This window comes from Macaca thibetana, chromosome 12 (assembly GCF_024542745.1).
Source record: "Macaca thibetana thibetana isolate TM-01 chromosome 12, ASM2454274v1, whole genome shotgun sequence".
Taxonomy (NCBI): Eukaryota; Metazoa; Chordata; class Mammalia; order Primates; family Cercopithecidae; genus Macaca; species Macaca thibetana.
Genome location: NC_065589.1, coordinates 85,115,579 through 85,132,597, shown reverse-complemented (window position 1 = coordinate 85,132,597; position 17,019 = coordinate 85,115,579). Strand labels below are relative to the sequence as shown.

Here is a 17,019-nt window from a genome sequence, read left to right as displayed (position 1 = left end):
AAAGAAAATAAAGTAAATAGTAATATATGTGGTAAACTGCTAGGAAGGGTACCCAACTCCACCCCAGTTTGCCCAGTTTAGCAGCGAAAGTCTAGCATCCCAGGATCTCCGCTAAACCCGGACAGTCAGTTACCCTACTCAGATAAGGCTAAGTGTCTGAGGTTTAGGAAGCAGCGCTAGCAGTTTCCAAAATGAGTTCAGCAGAATGTTATCCACCATCCCTAGGGTATTAACAGCTGCGAGGCTACAAAGAGTTCCACTGTGGAATAAATGTGGAACACCCTAGGGATATTCCAGGATAAGTGGTTAAGTGAATGGTTTTCTTCAAAGTTAATTTCTCAAAACTTTCAATTTACTATGATACTTTATATTGTCTGAGAGAAGAATATAATATCCTGCATTTTTCAAACTTATTTGAGGACCTTTTTTGGTGAAGCACCTTATATACAATTAAGGTTTCAAGAAACATTCTTGGCAGATGCTGCTCTACATGTACTTCCAGACAATCTTTAGAAAATATAAATCTGATAATGTCACTGCTCCATTATCAACTTTTTGCTAGAAAAAAAAAAAAATCCAATCTCCTTTGCAGGTGGTCTACTTTCCAAGCTCTCCCATCTTTTACCCCTTCCTATGCTCAAGTCCAATGTTTCTCAAACTTTTGGAAGCATTCAGATCACTGGGGGATACTGTTGCAAAGCTGATTCTGATCCAGCAGGATTTCAGACAAGCCTGAGACTCTTTATTTCTATTGATGCCATCACTGCCGACCCAAGGACCACTTGCTGAGTAGCAAGGTTCTAGCCATATTCAGTTTTAAAGGTTGCTGTCTCTACTGAAAACCTCTGCGCCTAGAAGGCCCTTTCCCCACCTGGTAACATCCTACTTAACCTTGAAGATACTCAAGAACATCCGTTCCCTGAGATGACCTCCAGTACCCTCAAACAGAACTGTACATCTCAATTTTACGTTTAGAGCTCTAATGTGGCGCTTCACTCTACTGTACGTTGGCTATTTCTTTTTCTGCCTCTGCCAAGCCGAGCTCTCTGACAGCCTTTCTGTCTATATTCTCAGTGCCTGGCACACAGTAGTGACTTAATAAATCTATATAGAAGGATAGAATGGCCATGAAAAGGAGATAATATGTGAACTTTCTTGAAGGAGACGTTCAGAAAATAAGGATGTTATGCAACATCAAGTCTGTCAGTTTGGAGTTATGCGGTTGGGGACCTTCAGAAGGAGACAGAATGAGATTCTACGCTATCACTGCATAGAGTCCTATCACAAAGGAATAGCAGCACACATTTTTTATACTATATAAAAATAAAATAAAATTCCCAGGTTTCTTGACATGAAAACTAAATCCAGGTAATCTTCTGTTTAACATTTAACAGATGAAAAATCAACAGGCACAGTGGGAAATGAACCACCATTTCACCTCTAAATCTGTGTTCATCCACTTTATGGAGAATCCTTCTGACAATTCTAAGTTTAAACAAATCTTTGTGAAAAGAGTATTCCAGCAGGTTTAATGTAGTCACAGCTGTCAAAATCATGGGCAATGCATCACACTTAAGAGTTGAAAATGTGTCAATAATTATAATTACACACTTGTAGCAGATCTAATATACTTTCACCACCCTTTAACTTCAACTGATGTGAAATTAAAGCCACTTTCTTAAAAGTGCAACTCTTAGATCATAATTTAATCCTCAAGTAGATATAAAACCTGTCACACTACAGAGATACAGTACATTTTACTTAAGAAGAGAAAAGGCCACGGTATTGCAATATATCATTTTAGGTAAGGTGACCACCTTTAATGTGGAAAGGGTAAAATACATTATCAGGGTGACATAATCTTCAATATTTACTTCACCCATTTGTATTTAAAGATTGTCTCTTCAAAATTATGCATGACCCACAGCACAGAGGTAACAGCTAAAATTTAGGATTATTTCCTACCAATCTTTTTTTCTCTACATCCATATATATATGTTAACTACAAATCTGAAAGTGTACTACGTTTTATGTTTATGTTTACGGAACTGTACTACGGAACTGTACATAATTTATATGAAAGGAATTATACTATGTTTTTAGTGTCCTGCTTTTTTCACGTAATATTATGTGTACTCTCTACAATATTATGTGTACTCTCTACGGTCATTCATTCATTGCAACAAGTTATGTGTGCCTCCTATGCATAAGACAGTATAGTAGGCACAGAATAAACACACACACACACACACACAGAGTACAAAATAGACATACCTTGTATTTACTGATAATATATATAAGGTAGTATATGTAAGATATGGAAAATAATTAAGGCTCAAACTAGATGGAATAGCCAACAAAAGCCTCTTTGAAAAGGTAACTACCTTTAAAATGAGATCTGTCTCTGAAAATTCATCAAAAATAGTGTTTTTAGTGATTACATAAAATTCTATTCTGTGAATATATGTAAACCTAACCTCTGCTGTAGAACATTTACCTTTTTTTTTTTTTTTCAGACAGAGTCTTACTCTGTCGCCCAGGCTGGAATGCGGTGGCATGATCTCAGCTCACCGCAACCTCCGTTTCCCAGGTTCAAGAGATTCTCCTGCCTCAGCCTCCCGAGTAGCTGGGATTACAGGCGTGTGCCACCACGCCTGGCTAATTTTTTTATTTTTAGTAGTGACAAGGTTTCACCATGATGGCCAGGTTGGTCTTGAATTCCTGACCTCAGGTGATCTGGCCTCCTCTGCCTCCCAAAGGGTTGGGATTACAGGCGTGAGCCACCATGCCTGGCCTGTAGAACAGTTAAATAATTGTTTCTTTCTTTCTTCTTTCTTTTTTTTTTTTTTTTTTTTTTTTTGCTACTCTACACCTAGTTGAATACATTTATATACTTAAAGAGATTTAGGCAGAGCACAGCAGCTCAGGTCTGTAATCCCAGCACTTTGGGAGGCCGAGGCTGGTGGATCACCTGTGGTCGTCAGGAGTTCGAGACCAGCCTGGCCAACATGGCAAAACCCTGTCTCTACTAAAAATAAAAAAATTAGCTGGGTGTGGTGGCACATGCCTGTTATCCCAGCTACTCAGGAGGCTGAGGCATGAGAATCGCTTGAACCCAGGAGACGGAGGTTGCAGTAAGCCGAGATCATGCCACTGCACTCCAGCCTGGCAACAGAACGAGACTCCATCTCAAGAAAAAAAAAGAGACAGACAGAGAGAGATTGATTTAGTAAGTGATTTTCCTAAAATGAGTAACTAAGGGCTCAAAAATTTTCCAGAAGAAATGCATTTATATTAACAACCCAAATTCCAAGTCTTTCAACTTGGAATCCAAATACATTGCTTAATGTTGTAGGAGCAAATTCTTTTTTTTTTTTTTTCCTGACCTCGTGATCTGCCTGCCTCGGCCTCCCAAAGTGCTGGGATTACAGGCGTGAACCACCGTGTCCAGCCTTACAGGAGCAAATTCTAAAGAAAAAATGCAGTATGAGAAATAAACATAAATTTATATTAATTTTTTTTGAGACAGGGGTCTTTGTCACCCAGGCTGTATGGGATACAATAGCACAATCATGGCTCACTGCGGCCTTGGCCTCCCTGCTCAAGCAATTCTCCCACCTCAGCTTCCTGGGTAGCTGGGACTGTATACAGGTACATGCCACCACACCTTACTAATTTTTAAAAAAAAATTTTGTAGAGACACAGCCTTACTACGTTGCCCAGGTTAACCTCAAACTCCTGCACTCAAGGAATCCTCTTGCCATGGCCTCCCAAAGTGCTGTGATTACAAGAGTGACCCATTGTCACCGCACTTGGATACCACGCTTGGCCGAATTCCCATGAAATTTTGTTTACTTGGGTTTCAGTTTTTAAATAGATCTAGCTTGATAATCACCAGGAAATCCAATCATCTTTTTACACAATACTGGCTAAATATCTCAAAATTTCCAAAAATTCCTATTTTACCTTCACATTACAAAATATCAAAAGCTCAAAAGATCAAATCCAAAAGATCAATTCAAAAAATCAAAAGCTACCTCTTCTGGTCTGTTCCAAAGTCATAAATAAAATGTTGCTGTTTCTTAAAAACTGTCTATCATAGCCCTACTGCTTTTTTTTTTATAGCTATTATAAAAATAAAACTTTTTCCTTAAGTCTAAAAATCCATTGCCTCCACTCTTGATCAATAATAAAAAGCTGACTATATGAGTTTCCTGGTCACTAACTGCCTACTTACCACTCACCATATTTTTTTTTTTAAAAAAAGGTAATCAGCCATATAAGCTCTGCTTTTAATGTAAAGCACACACCAGACATAGTGCTTTAAAACAATCAAAGTAAAGCTGTGGTTAGCAAGGCTTCCAAAGCCCAGAGTTCTTTACAGACTCATACTTACACAGGAATAAAAAAAAAAAAAAAAAAAAAAACATAAAGCTCCATTTCCTGGAAGGACCAAAAAAGAGTGAGACTGAGAGAATCAACAAATTACTGAACTTTAGAAATAACTAAGTCTGTGCCCTTCTTAACAAATGAGGAAAGGAAAGCACCACAAAGACAAAGGTTAAGAAAACGACTTTCTTGGGCCACACAATTGGTTTACACCAGAGAACAGACGAGCATTTGAGTCTTAGGGTCATCTCCACACCACATTGCTTCACAAATACAAAGCAAAAACCCAATTCATGGCACAGCCATGAAATTTAAAATGTAACTATCCCTTGATTCAGCAATTCCAATCCTTGGTATTTATCTCCAGATACACAGGAGCTAGATTATTGATAGATAGATAGATAGATAGATAGATAGATAGATAGATAGACAGACAGACAGACAGACAGACAGGCAGGCAGGGCGCGGTGGCTCACACCTGTAATCCCAGCACTTTGGGAGGCCAAGGCGGGCAGATCACCTGAGGTCAGGAGTTCCAGACCAGCCTGGCCAACATGAAGAAACCCTGTCTCTGCTTAAAAATACAAAATTAGCCTGGCATGGTGGCGGATGCCTGTAATCCCAGCTACTCGGGAGGCTGAGGCAGGAGAATCGCTTGAACCCGGGAGGTGGAGGTTGCAGTGAGCCAAGATCGCACCATTGCACTGCAGCCTGAGCAAAAAGAGGGAAAATCCATCTCAAAAAAAAAAAAAGAAAGAAAAGAAAAAGATAGATAGATAGATAGATAGATAGATAGATAGATAGATAGATAGATAGATAGATAGATTGATTTTTGTAGGCATGGGGATATGTTTCAAGACCCCCAGTGAACGCCTGAAACCTCAGGTAATACTGAACTCTATCTATGGACAGTCCCTGAATTAAATGGTTTTACTGTACACCCTTCCTGTACTTCAAATCTTGTATTGTGCACACATATTACTGTCATAATATGACTAGTATCAAAAATAAAACAACATAATAAAATTATTTTATTTCTAGGAAAAAATGTATAGGAACTCATATTACTGTGCACATGTAATAAAATAAAGCTAACCAGGAACGAAAAATAAAAACACCAATTTGAATTAAACTAAAAATGTCACAGTTATATGGCCCCAAAAGGAGACAAGTCTCTAAGAGAACAAAAGAAATGCCCTCCTGGAAGATTTCCATGTACAACACTCACATCTGAGACAGATTCACCCTACTTGTGCTTAGAATTGTCCTAAACAATAAGACCTTTAGGGATCAAAAGGGAACCAAGTAGGAGAAGACAGAGGAGCTGAGGTGGACATAGCTGATTAAGAAACAATAAGTTGGAGGGAATCCTAAGCAAACAAGCCAAGGAGAAAAAAAAAAAAAAAGCTTCTCTGAATTTGAAAAGGACATTCCATTCTAAACTGGTTAAAAGCAAGGATAAATCTCAAGCACAGAGCATTTTCCTCTGGCATTTTTTTCCCATCTTGGGGCTCCAGCAACTTCTTTTTCACATTTTGTATCATCTATGATACCAAGAAAAGGTCACTATTAGAATTCGTTTTACCTTAATAAGGCTCAGTGAAATAGGCACAGACATAAGTTACAGGTGTTACCCATCAAACAGCGTATCTGCCTTTGATTCTACGAGCAGAGGTTTTACCAGTTCCCATGTTCAAAAGTTGAAGACTGTTATTTTACTCCTCTATTCGGATAAACAGTTGATTTATTTGCAAGATAAGGCACTTGACCCCAAAAAGTCAATATGAGACTTTGAACTGTTTGTAGCTGGTTCATTTTTTCATTCAGACCTCAACCCACTTCTTCCCATTTCCAAAAGGAAGCTCTCCCCCAGGGCATGCTCATCCCTCACCAATCACCAGTACAAACCCAATAGTCAATACAAAGCCAAAGCCCCAAACCCTCATCTCCAGAGTTCCAGTACCATAGTCCCAGCTTCTCACAGGGCTCATGTAAGCATTCTTCTGGGTTCTCGCTCTACCAGAACCTCAAACCCAACACCACAGTCCATCCCAAGCCAGGTCCTCTTGGCAACCTTCCATTTTCTTTTAAGAGCAACACCATTCTCCCCGTCATCCAGGTTCCAAAAGTCATATGTTTGCCCAACCCTCTCATCGCAAAAGTAATTTATTCACCAAGCCCTATGGCTTCTCCAGCCCAAGGCTAAAACCCTAGTTCCATCTATTCTCATTTCCTCCTGGCTTCTGGGCTTCCCACTCCACTAGACCAATCATCCTTGACTAACAGAAGGCTATGTGCCAGGGCCTCAAACTCATACACCTATAGGGTCAATCCAGTTGGCCTACAGGAACCAAGTAGGCGAGGAGTTTAAAACAAACAAACAAACAAACAAAACTGTCAGTGCAAGAACAATAAATAGCAACTAACACCGAACCTCAGCGTCTGGGAGAAAATAGGATGAACTGAGACAGTAGCAGCCACAGCACACACGTCTCCCTCAGACAGACACGGTCAAAAGAAGATCTGGCAGTTTCTTGTAGGAAGGAATACGGCCCTGGGGCTGCCAGAGTTTTCAGTGTTGCAGGAGCAGCTGGACATTTTGATTTTTTTTAAAATGAAAATGTCCCCCATTTTTACATGTTAGTAACTATGTTTTTTAAAAAATGTCTTAAATACAGTCTCAAACAGGACAGAACTCTGAGGTATAATGAGCTCAGAGACCACCAGTTTTCAACCTCTGCTCTGGTGCACACTGATGGTGATGTAGGAATTTACAGTCTGAGTTAAAGTTCAGATGTGTAACCTTAGACATTTATATCACCTCTCTAGGCCTCAGTTTCTCCCTCTATAAAATAGGCATAAGAGTAGGTACTTTAGCTGGGCGCGGTGGCTCACGCCTGTAATCCCAACACTTTGGGAGGCTGAGGTGGGCGGATCACAAGGTCAGGAGATCAAGACCATCCTGGCTAACATAGTGAAACCCCGTCTCTAGTAAAAATATAAAAAATTAGCCGGGCATGGTGGCGGGCACCTGTAGTCCCAGCTACTCGGGAGGCTGAGGCAGGAGGATGGTGTGAACCTGGGATGTGGAGCTTGCCGTGAGCCGAGATCACGCAACTGCACTCCAGCCTGGGTGACAAAGCGAGACTCCGCCTCAAAAAAAAAAAGAAAAGAAAAAAAAGAGTAGGTACTTTATGGAGTATGAGTGAGCATTAAATGAGATAATGCAAGAGGCTAGACCAAGGCCTGTTTTCATGCCATATCTTAACTTCCAGCCTGTCATTCAAAGTAAACCATAATGTGCCTCTAAATCTCCCTTTCTAAGCTTGTTCCTATGTTGCTCATCTTGATGTGCTCTATAGAGTCAAGCCACATCACAAAGCACTTTGAACTGTGAACGTGCTGTTCCTTTCAGTTGTCTAAGGTCTTGCATGTTACCCTGAGAAGCTACATCCCAGGACACAGAGTCTGAGACCAGTGATTAAAAATATGTGCAACTGCCAGGCACAGTGGCTCACGCCTGTAATCCCAGCACTTTGGGAGGCCAAGGTGGGTGAATCACGAGGTCAGGAGTTCAAGACCAGCCTGGCCAACATGGTGAAACCCTATCTCTCCTAAAAACGAAAAAAAAAAAAATAGCTGGACATGGTGGCACGTGCCTATAATCCTGGCTACTCAGGAGGCTAAGGCAGAAGAATCACTTGAACCTGAGGCGGAGGTTGCAGTGAGCCGAGATCGCGCCATTGCACTCCAGCCCAGGCAACAGTGCAAGACTCCGATTCAAAAAAAGAAAGATGTGCAACTATCTTTTCTACAACTTGGCCTCTAAATAAAAAACAACCCCCTTATATTTACTTGTCCCATTCCCTCTTTTTGGAATGTTGCCTATGCTACAACCTATACACGTATAGATACCTCTCAAAATAACATCCAACTGGTACCTCTTTCAGAGGCCAAACAGCCACCTCCTTAAAGGTGTTGGTTGATCCTTATCCCTCTGTAACTTGTGACCAAGATATTCAGAGTTCTGCCACTAATAGTCAGACGTGTAATTATTCACTCCCTTACTCAAGTGAACCTTAATATTAACTTGATATTAACTGAGCTTTCTATGCCCAGCCTCACCTACAGGAAGACCTGATAAATGCTCAATAAATAAAGGACAAAGAAGAGGGGAAAAGATGAAGGAGGAGGAAAGCAAGATTTTAATGATAAGAACAATGACAACAATTAAGCTCTTGTGTCTTTGAATGCAAAGAGCTGTACCTACTAACGATTTGCTTTCATTTTTTATTTCTGAACAATATATGGGGGTCATCTTCCCTACCTCCCTCTCATCCTTTGGGTGTGTGTAACCTCGGCTTCTCCTTATTCTTGAACGTCAACAACCTCTTCAAGAATAATCTAAATAAACAGGGAGTTAAGTGGCTCCTGCCACCATTCTAAATGAATCAGTCCCACCTTTGATGCTGATGGGGATCAAGATGATGATGATGATGATGCACACTGGAGCTGGTCCAAATCACATATTACTCACTTTAATCTGATTTGGAAACAAGTAAAGACCCTTACACAGAAAAAATAATCTAGCGAGGGAGAGGAGCATAGGGGTATGAACTTTCTGTAAAATGACAGAAATCCACACAAAAAGAAAAACAAAAGTCTCATCCAGACTAGCAACTATTCAATAAACAAATTAAGGCTACTTTCCACAATACTTAGAATAGTTTTTTTCTGACTGCTTATTAGGACCCATTAGCAAGTTGTAAAATCAGTTTAATATATAAAGACTAGAATTTTTAAAATAAAAATTGAATATTAATTAAAAAGCATTATAATATTTTTTGTAGAACTTGTAATTCGGCTTTATTTTTAACACCCGTGCACATGCATGTATGTTTGTGTGTGCACCAGGTCATGATATAAAATGTACTGCTGAGTGTTAAAATGTTTTAAAAATACTGAAATAGGCCGGGCGCGGTGGCTCAAGCCTGTAATCCCAGCGCTTTGGGAGGCCGAGACGGGCGGATCACGAGGTCAGGAGATCGAGACCATCCTGGCTGACACGGTGAAACCCTGTCTCTACTAAAAAATACAAAAAATTAGCCGGGCGAGGTGGCGCGCGCCTGTAGTCCCAGCTACTCGGGAGGCTGAGGCAGGAGAATGGCCTGAACCCGGGAGACGGAGCTTGCAGTGAGCTGAGATCCGGCCACTGCACTCCAGCCTGGGCGACAGAGCAAGACTCCATCTCAAAAAAAAATAAAAATAAAAAAAATTAAAAAAATTAAAAAAAATAAAAATACTGAAATAGAACATTTATGTTTATATAAAGTAAGCTCTGCTGACCGAGCTTTTGTTTTTTACTAGGCCATCCTCATAAGATATTTGTTCTTGCCACTTATTGTTCACAACAACTCGGGTTCTTCAAGTTCAAGATAAGCATATGAAAACTGTATGAAAAATAGCATTGGGCACATGTGTCCCTTATCGTGAAAAGAAAGGTGTCACTCTAGATAACTACCTACACTTTCACTCATACGTATATTTCTATCTTGTGTAAGTCCCTGACATCAGGACAAGGGATATTCCTCCCTAAGCTCCAGCCTTTACGGTCATGTTTGCTTATACACATTAACTCACTACTTACAGAGAGTAAATCAAGCACATCTTACTTTCACTCCAAGCGTAGTCAACACTCATCAATAGCTGCAATAGTGGAAGTTTCGGAACTTGGTTTAAAACATCACCTCAACTCATCCTTTCTATTCCAGAATGCTCAAGTTCTTCTTACTGCATATTTTCCTCAGTACCCACTTTCCAAACTCCCAAGTATCATCCCACTTCTAACGTCCAACTTTGTCCACAATCACCCCACCTTCATTCTCCCCTCTGTACATTTCTAAAGTTCAAGGTTATATTTTTGGAGGGCCTATCAATATTCTTCTATAACTGGCTAAAAAGGAATCCCCCAAACCAGAGCAACCTTGCTTTTCAATGGCATGGTGATATTAATAGCCAATCTTGGCTTTCATAGATAAGCAAAAACACACAGCCATCAAGTATTGAAGATGAAAAGTTACTTGTGGTATGTCCACTGATTTCAGCCCTTAAAATCTCTCAGAAGAGGAGTTTACTTTGGATTCCATCCATTTTCCAAAGAGGTCACCTACATTCTTCCACCTCTCACACAAGCATTGCCCACCACTATATTTTCACTGTCAACTGTTTGGAAACATACGCAACAGGAAAAAGTCCGAGTAAAGTAATTGATTCACTGAGTGTTTGGGTCCTAACTATAAATAATAAAGGATTCCCTGCTCTGTAGGATATAAAAAATTAGTGAGATATTCTTCCCAAAAATGGAAGCATCACCCTTAAATATAAAAACAAAGAAAGAAACATATGCTGAAAAGAACACAATAAATGTCTGTGGAATTGACTAAGCACAGGTTATAACATTAAGCACTAAGAAGAGGTATCAAAAGCAGTTCCTTCTACATAGAATGTCTTTCATTCCCACTTTCCAAACTCATCCTTACGGACCACAGTGACTAGTATCATCTTGTCCCCGATTTCCCTGATTCCCTAGAGGACTGGGTCCCTTTGCTCCCTTAATATGCAATCATCCCTTCATTCTCTCGGCAATTCAAAAAGATTTATTGACCGTGTGGTCTAGGCCAAGCATTGTGTTAGGTGCAAAAGTTACACAAAAGATGAATAAAACAGTCCCTTGCCTCAAGGAGCCCAGGGAGAGAATTTGAAAGGTTTTAAATTGGTGAAGGGCAATGACTTGTGCAGAAAGAATCAATGGAGGAATGAACAACTTGAAGTCTTTGCCCTCAGAGAGATCAATCACGTCCCATAATAAGAAATGGGGATGATAAAACCTAGGAGACTGTCGAAAGGCAAAACGGCAATATCCAGAAAGCAGTCTTCCTTAGTAAGATTACTCTGAGCCTTGAAGAATCTGGGTCCCCCAAAAAGGAGGGGAGTGGGGGGCAATGGAGAGACCAGAACAGCCAGGGTTTGGCCTCAAGATGAATGAGAACTGACCTTGGGCGATCCCTCAGGATACTTATGCTAAAAGTAGTCTCACAGGGATCCCCCCTCTTCAAAACAACCTTCACCTACTGCACAAGCCTCCACAAAATTTAGGAAGACTGAAATTTAAAGTTACTTTCCCAGTCACAGAAATAAAGGCCAAATACCCAGAGTCAACAATGAAGCAACTCTAATGGGCAAAGTGGAATGTTGGTCAGAGAGTGAAACCCAAAAATCAAACAACTGAAGAGCATTGGCTCTGGAAAACAAAGCTGACGGATCACATAAGAGCCCTTATACATATAAACAATCTCACATTTCCAGAACTGCCTAGAAGAGCACAGGAATAGTATTCGCATATGCGGTCAGTTTGAATATTAGGGGCAGAGGGTGTATGTGTGTTAACTCAGAAAAGGAAGCTGCCGAATCTCTTATTAGTTAATTTTGAGAGTGTGAGTTCAAGCAAAACTACCTCCCATCTGAACCAAAGGCTGTGATGTGCCAACCACACCAAATTGATGAGGCTCTTTCGAAAGCAGTCTTTCATTTGAATGTCCTTCCAACAGACAAATCCTAGTTTAGAACTTCTGATTCTTAAACTTAACATGGCAAGCAAGAACACTCCATGGCCAACTGCTAAAAATGAGGAGGTAAATCTTCCATTTGGTTCTTCTGAGAACTGGAATTGGCCACAGAAAGAAACACAAAGTTTTCACTCCAAAAGATCAAAGAAGGCATTTTGTACCAGGAAACCCAATTCCAAATCCTCATTTCCAGGAATAAAGCCACAGTGCCCAGTGCTTGCTTGGGAAAATAAAACAGGAGATTCTGCGGATTCCAATTAAAATTTCTGATGGCTTTATTTCCCAGCCTCACCAGTTTAATGTTGCTAACATTTCATCCAGGCCCTGCTTTAACTTAAATACTGCTTCCAGCTCTGAATGGTCACACCTTACTACTGGGTAAAAAGGAAAGTGTCTTAACACTTCACGACAGCATTCTTTGCCCCATCCCAAGTGCTAGATATATAAGACAAGGTGATGCTGAAAAGTGCTAGCTTCAGCCCAGGCTGTGTCTCCCATAACTACAGCCAGGTGAAACCTCACTGCAGCCCACGCTATTTAGTTGCAATACTGGAAAGGAGAGTAGAAGCAGGAGAAAATAGGGGAGGAGGGGTATATACCTCAACCTTATTCAAATATAACAAACAATGAGCTTGCTTTACAATTATTTCCTGGGGTCTTGTCAATCAGCCAATAGTTCTTGTGTACCTACTGCATACAAGGCACCAAGCTAAATCTATAGTCAGCATAGTGCAGTAAAATATTCCCTAAATAATCATTATGTTAATAGTTATGTGCTTAATTTTCTTTATCATTTTACAAAAAAATGTATCGTGTATGTAGGTTATAAAGTCTAAAAATAAAATCATCACCTATGAACCCATCACCCAATCCAAAAACCAGAACATCACCAATACTGTATCATCTACCTACCTCCTCCATTTTTATTCCAGGTCCCTGCACCATACGCACACTCCACATAATCTTTATTCTGAAGTTGGGATTTCAGTGCAAGTACAAACACATATTTATGACTACCTCCTATTCCTAACAAGTGAGTTGGCTTTCCAAATACGGTAGTAATACACAATTTCCTCTTTTAAAAAAATGATGTCTTTAGGTTCTTTTCTTTAAGTGAATCGTTGCTTTAAAGAAAAATATTAATAGAGTAAGTGGGACTCAGCCATGGTAAACTCAGGAAGACAGTATGTGAGTGAATGAAGTTTGACAATCACTGGCAAAAGTGGCCAAGAACATGAGTTCTGAAGTCCTGCAGACCTCTGGTTCAAATCCCCATTCTACCACCGAAATTTGCCAAGCTTCAATTTCTTATTGTAGAAAGGTAAAGTAACAATAAGACATATGGTATTTGTGGAAATGTCATGAAAAAGCACCTGTAAAGCCCAGTGCCTAGCACATATCCAGCACCCCTAAACTATCCTGTCATTAAAGCCACCCAAACATATCAAAGAGTTTTGCCACCATCAGTGGTTTGCTTCTCCAGAATTCCTACTGAGTTGGGCATGAGATCTCTTCACATAAAAATAAATCAAGATGCAGGGATCCAAGAGCAGAACAAGCCACAGATGACAGCTCCCAGTCCCAGCACTGATTCCATCTTCACCTCATGACCTTGAAGAGCAGGATCATTTTTCAGATCCATTTCTGTCCTGCCCCTCTCCCTCAGAAGACTGGACTACTCAATCCAAGCCTGAGAATTACCTAGAAGCCTACCATGACCATCACGGGACTAGTTCAGAACAATCTAGGGCAAGACAGAGGCATAACCACTATATCCTGACTCAATCTCTGTTATACCTTTCTTGGACACATGAAGAAAATCTGGCAAATCACTACTTTGAAAAAAATTCATTACAATTCTATTAATCAAATTAAATTCCTCACTTCTGAAATTAATATATTACATTCCTGAATATGGCATCTTTACTCTGAATCCTTAATATTCCTTTAAATTCCTCACAGATAACAACAAACTTGCTTGGATTCAAATGATCACTCTCTTCCAAGGTACAAAAGTTCTAAGACTACTATCTAACTCAGGTTTTATTTAAAATCACCCTCTCCATTTCAAGTAAAACTCAACAACACAGCTGGAAAGGGAGGGCATGAACCCAATCTATAATCATCGCAATCCTTAGTCTTTGTCACTTATCCGAAATTTATCTATACATCATTCACCACCTGTGAGTACCCGCATAAGGGGTAATAGTAGAAGTGCTATTTTCCAACATCCAGTTACATCAACTTCAGGCCTACATTTCAGCTTCAAAAGAATCGCATTTTTTAAAATCCCAAGACAGAAAATAAAAACAAATGAATCATAAAATAAGTGATCGAAGTCCCATCCAGGCATAAGATAACCTTCTGACCCCTATGTCCCCATCAGTGAAATGGATGAGGCCCATATTCCAAACTTAAGCAGTCTGCACACTATAAAGCTGCATGGAGAGGCCGATGTCTGAGGTCAGCACAAGTCTAGTGTCTGCTGGCTGCCCAAGCCTGGGCCCCTGGCCAGCAACCCACCTCCAGAGACAAGTGCCAGGACATACTATAGTGTTTCCATTTAAGGCCCGCCACTTGGATCAGCCCATCTCTGAAATTTCTTAACACCACCTTTCCAGGAAGAATTTTTTTGGGGAAAAGGGAGGTGGTGTCTATTTTTTGCCACCGCCTTCCCTTGGGCTGTCAGAGCAATCTGCATCTCTGGGACAGGATTCTTTAAAACCACTGGGTTATGTCTCAATTCATGGGCCTCTTTTCAAAAATATGTAAAAGCACGTATGGAACGGCCCCTTTGCCCATCACCTAACTCTTATCATACATCCCTCAAAAAAGAAAGAAAAGCCCAATAAAATTGACAAGTCCATTGTGTTACCTTGCTGCCTCTCCCCAAAAGTCAAATTCATGACAACTTTTTAATCAAGACTTTTCTTATGTTACTAAGTGGAACGTTTTCTTCTCTAAGTAGCTTCTCTTCCATGCAAGCGGCGTTCAAATCTCCAGGGGAAAGGAGGGGTGGGGAGGGGGTGGGAGACTATCTGGCACAAACTGGACAGAGCCGAGCCAGTCTAGAACCCGACGGAAGTTACTGAATCCAGCGGCCCCAGAGGCCCACATCTCTTCTTAGGGCGCCCGAGGTTCTAGCCTCACTGTTTTGGTTACAGTGTTGAAGGAAGGGTTTTAAACTTGGCAAAGTACCGTGCAACATCTGTAACCACATTTGCCTTCTGGGGATCGGAAGATGAATCCCACATTCCTGGCTTTGAAGCTTTTTGAAACTGCAGCTAGGAAGAACCGAGGGAGGGAGGGAGTTGAGCAGAGTTTATTGGCTGTCTCTCCAGCAGAAAATTCCTCTTGGAAGAGATGGATATTTTGAGGGTGGGGGAAATTCGCCTATCTATCTCCTTACTCTCTACCAAGCTCTGCTAGGAAGGTGAGCCCCGTGGCCCCGCGGCCAGATCGATTTAAAAGTCAGAGTCGCACACCCTGAAGGAGTTCACAACACACACACACGCACACACGCACGCACACACACCCCAATGCAAGCCTGAGACCCCCGCTCCACGCCTCTGCCCTCCCCCCCCCATATCCCACCAGCAGTTCAGGCCCAAAGCAAGACAGTTTTGTTCCGCGGCTGCTTCCCCCACGGAGTGGGGATCAAGCTTGGGGGAGAAAGGAATGAAAGCGAGGGGGAGGCACCGCAGACGCCCACCCTGCCACCCCCGATCCCTGCCTCTTCTCCCGCTAGGCTACCTCCTCCCTCGGTCCTCCCGGCTCCAGCAGGCGCGGCAGGCGACCTGCGCTCACCTCGGGTCCCGCCGCGGCCGGGGGCTGAGCCGGGGGAGGCGGAGTGCAAGGCAGCCGGGCGCTGCAGGTCGGCGCGGCGCGGGGCGGCGCGGGGCGGGGCGGGGCGGTGCAGCCGGCGAGGGAGCCCGGAACTCTGCGGGGCCGGCAGCCGGGGACCGAGGGCCGGCCCAGAGCAGCGGCGGCTGCGGCGGCTGCAGCGGAGCGGTGCGTGGGGCCGGGGGCTTCCCAGCCCTGGGGCCGGCACGGCTGGCCGAGGAGCAGGCTGGCAGCGGCAGCGGCGGCAGCGGCAGCCACCCGGGGGAAAGAGCCGGGGGAGGGCGGGGAGGCGGGGTGAAGAGGAGGAGGAAGGGGAGGAGGGCGGGCGGAATAAACTTCCCGAGGCGCAGAGGCTCGGGCTGGGAGCACGGTCGCGGGCGGGGCGGGGCGGGCGGACCAGCGAGACTTGCCCCCGGGGGCGGTGGGGGAGACCGTCACAGAGAGTAGAAAAGTTCCCCCAGCGCCGAGGGGGAGGCTGCGGCGGCGGCGGCGGCTGCAAAGAGCAGGAGCCGGAGCGGGAGGAGCGGGAGGAGGAGGAGGAGGAAGTGGCTGCGGAGCGCTCGGCCAATGAGTGTCTGGAGCTGTGATTAACCAGGCAGCAACACATCATTTCCTCCCGGCGCGGATCCAGGGAGCCGGGAGGGGAGAGAGGAGGCGGCGGGGCGGGGCCGTCCCCGCGCCCCCTGCAGGCGCCCGGCCGAGGGCGAGCCCGCCGAGCCCTGCCGAGCTTGACCGCGCCGCCCCCGGCGCGCCGGGCGCTGTCTGGCGGGTCGCTCGGCCCGCCGGATGGAAGCTACAAGCGCGCCGCCAGCGGGGCTCCTCGGAGGCGGCGGGGCAGGCCCGAGCTGGGCTCCCGTGGCCGGGGTGGGAGGAGAAGAGGCCGCGCGGCACGGGTGAGTGCCCAGGTAGGCGCGGGCGGGGCCGTCTGGACAGCTCCCGAGGGCACGCGGGGCAGGCGGGCGGACGGGCGGGCATCCCGGGCCCAGGGACTGCGGGCGGCCACCTACTCGAGCCCTGCATGTCAGACTTGGGCTGGATTCTCAGAGAGAAGCCTTAGCATTCTCATCCAGGCCATCTCTGACCTGCCTTCAAATCCCCTTCCACTTTGCTCATTTCCTCGCAAGGTCTAGGGTTATGCAAGAGCTTGCCGTGTTCGCCGTTG

At 43.5% G+C, this 17,019-nt stretch overlaps 1 protein-coding gene across 3 annotated transcripts in view; it reads right to left on the bottom strand.

The window, feature by feature from the left end:
• Nucleotides 1-16,397, bottom strand: part of ACVR1 (activin A receptor type 1) — a 141,002-nt gene extending 124,605 nt beyond the window's left edge. The window contains exon 1 of one of the 3 annotated variants that reach the window (XM_050751748.1): nucleotides 15,822-16,397. The gene's annotated coding sequence lies outside the window, so the exon portion shown is untranslated. The other 2 variants (XM_050751750.1, XM_050751751.1) reach the window with 2 other exon arrangements.
• Nucleotides 16,398-17,019: the final 622 nt, after the last annotated feature.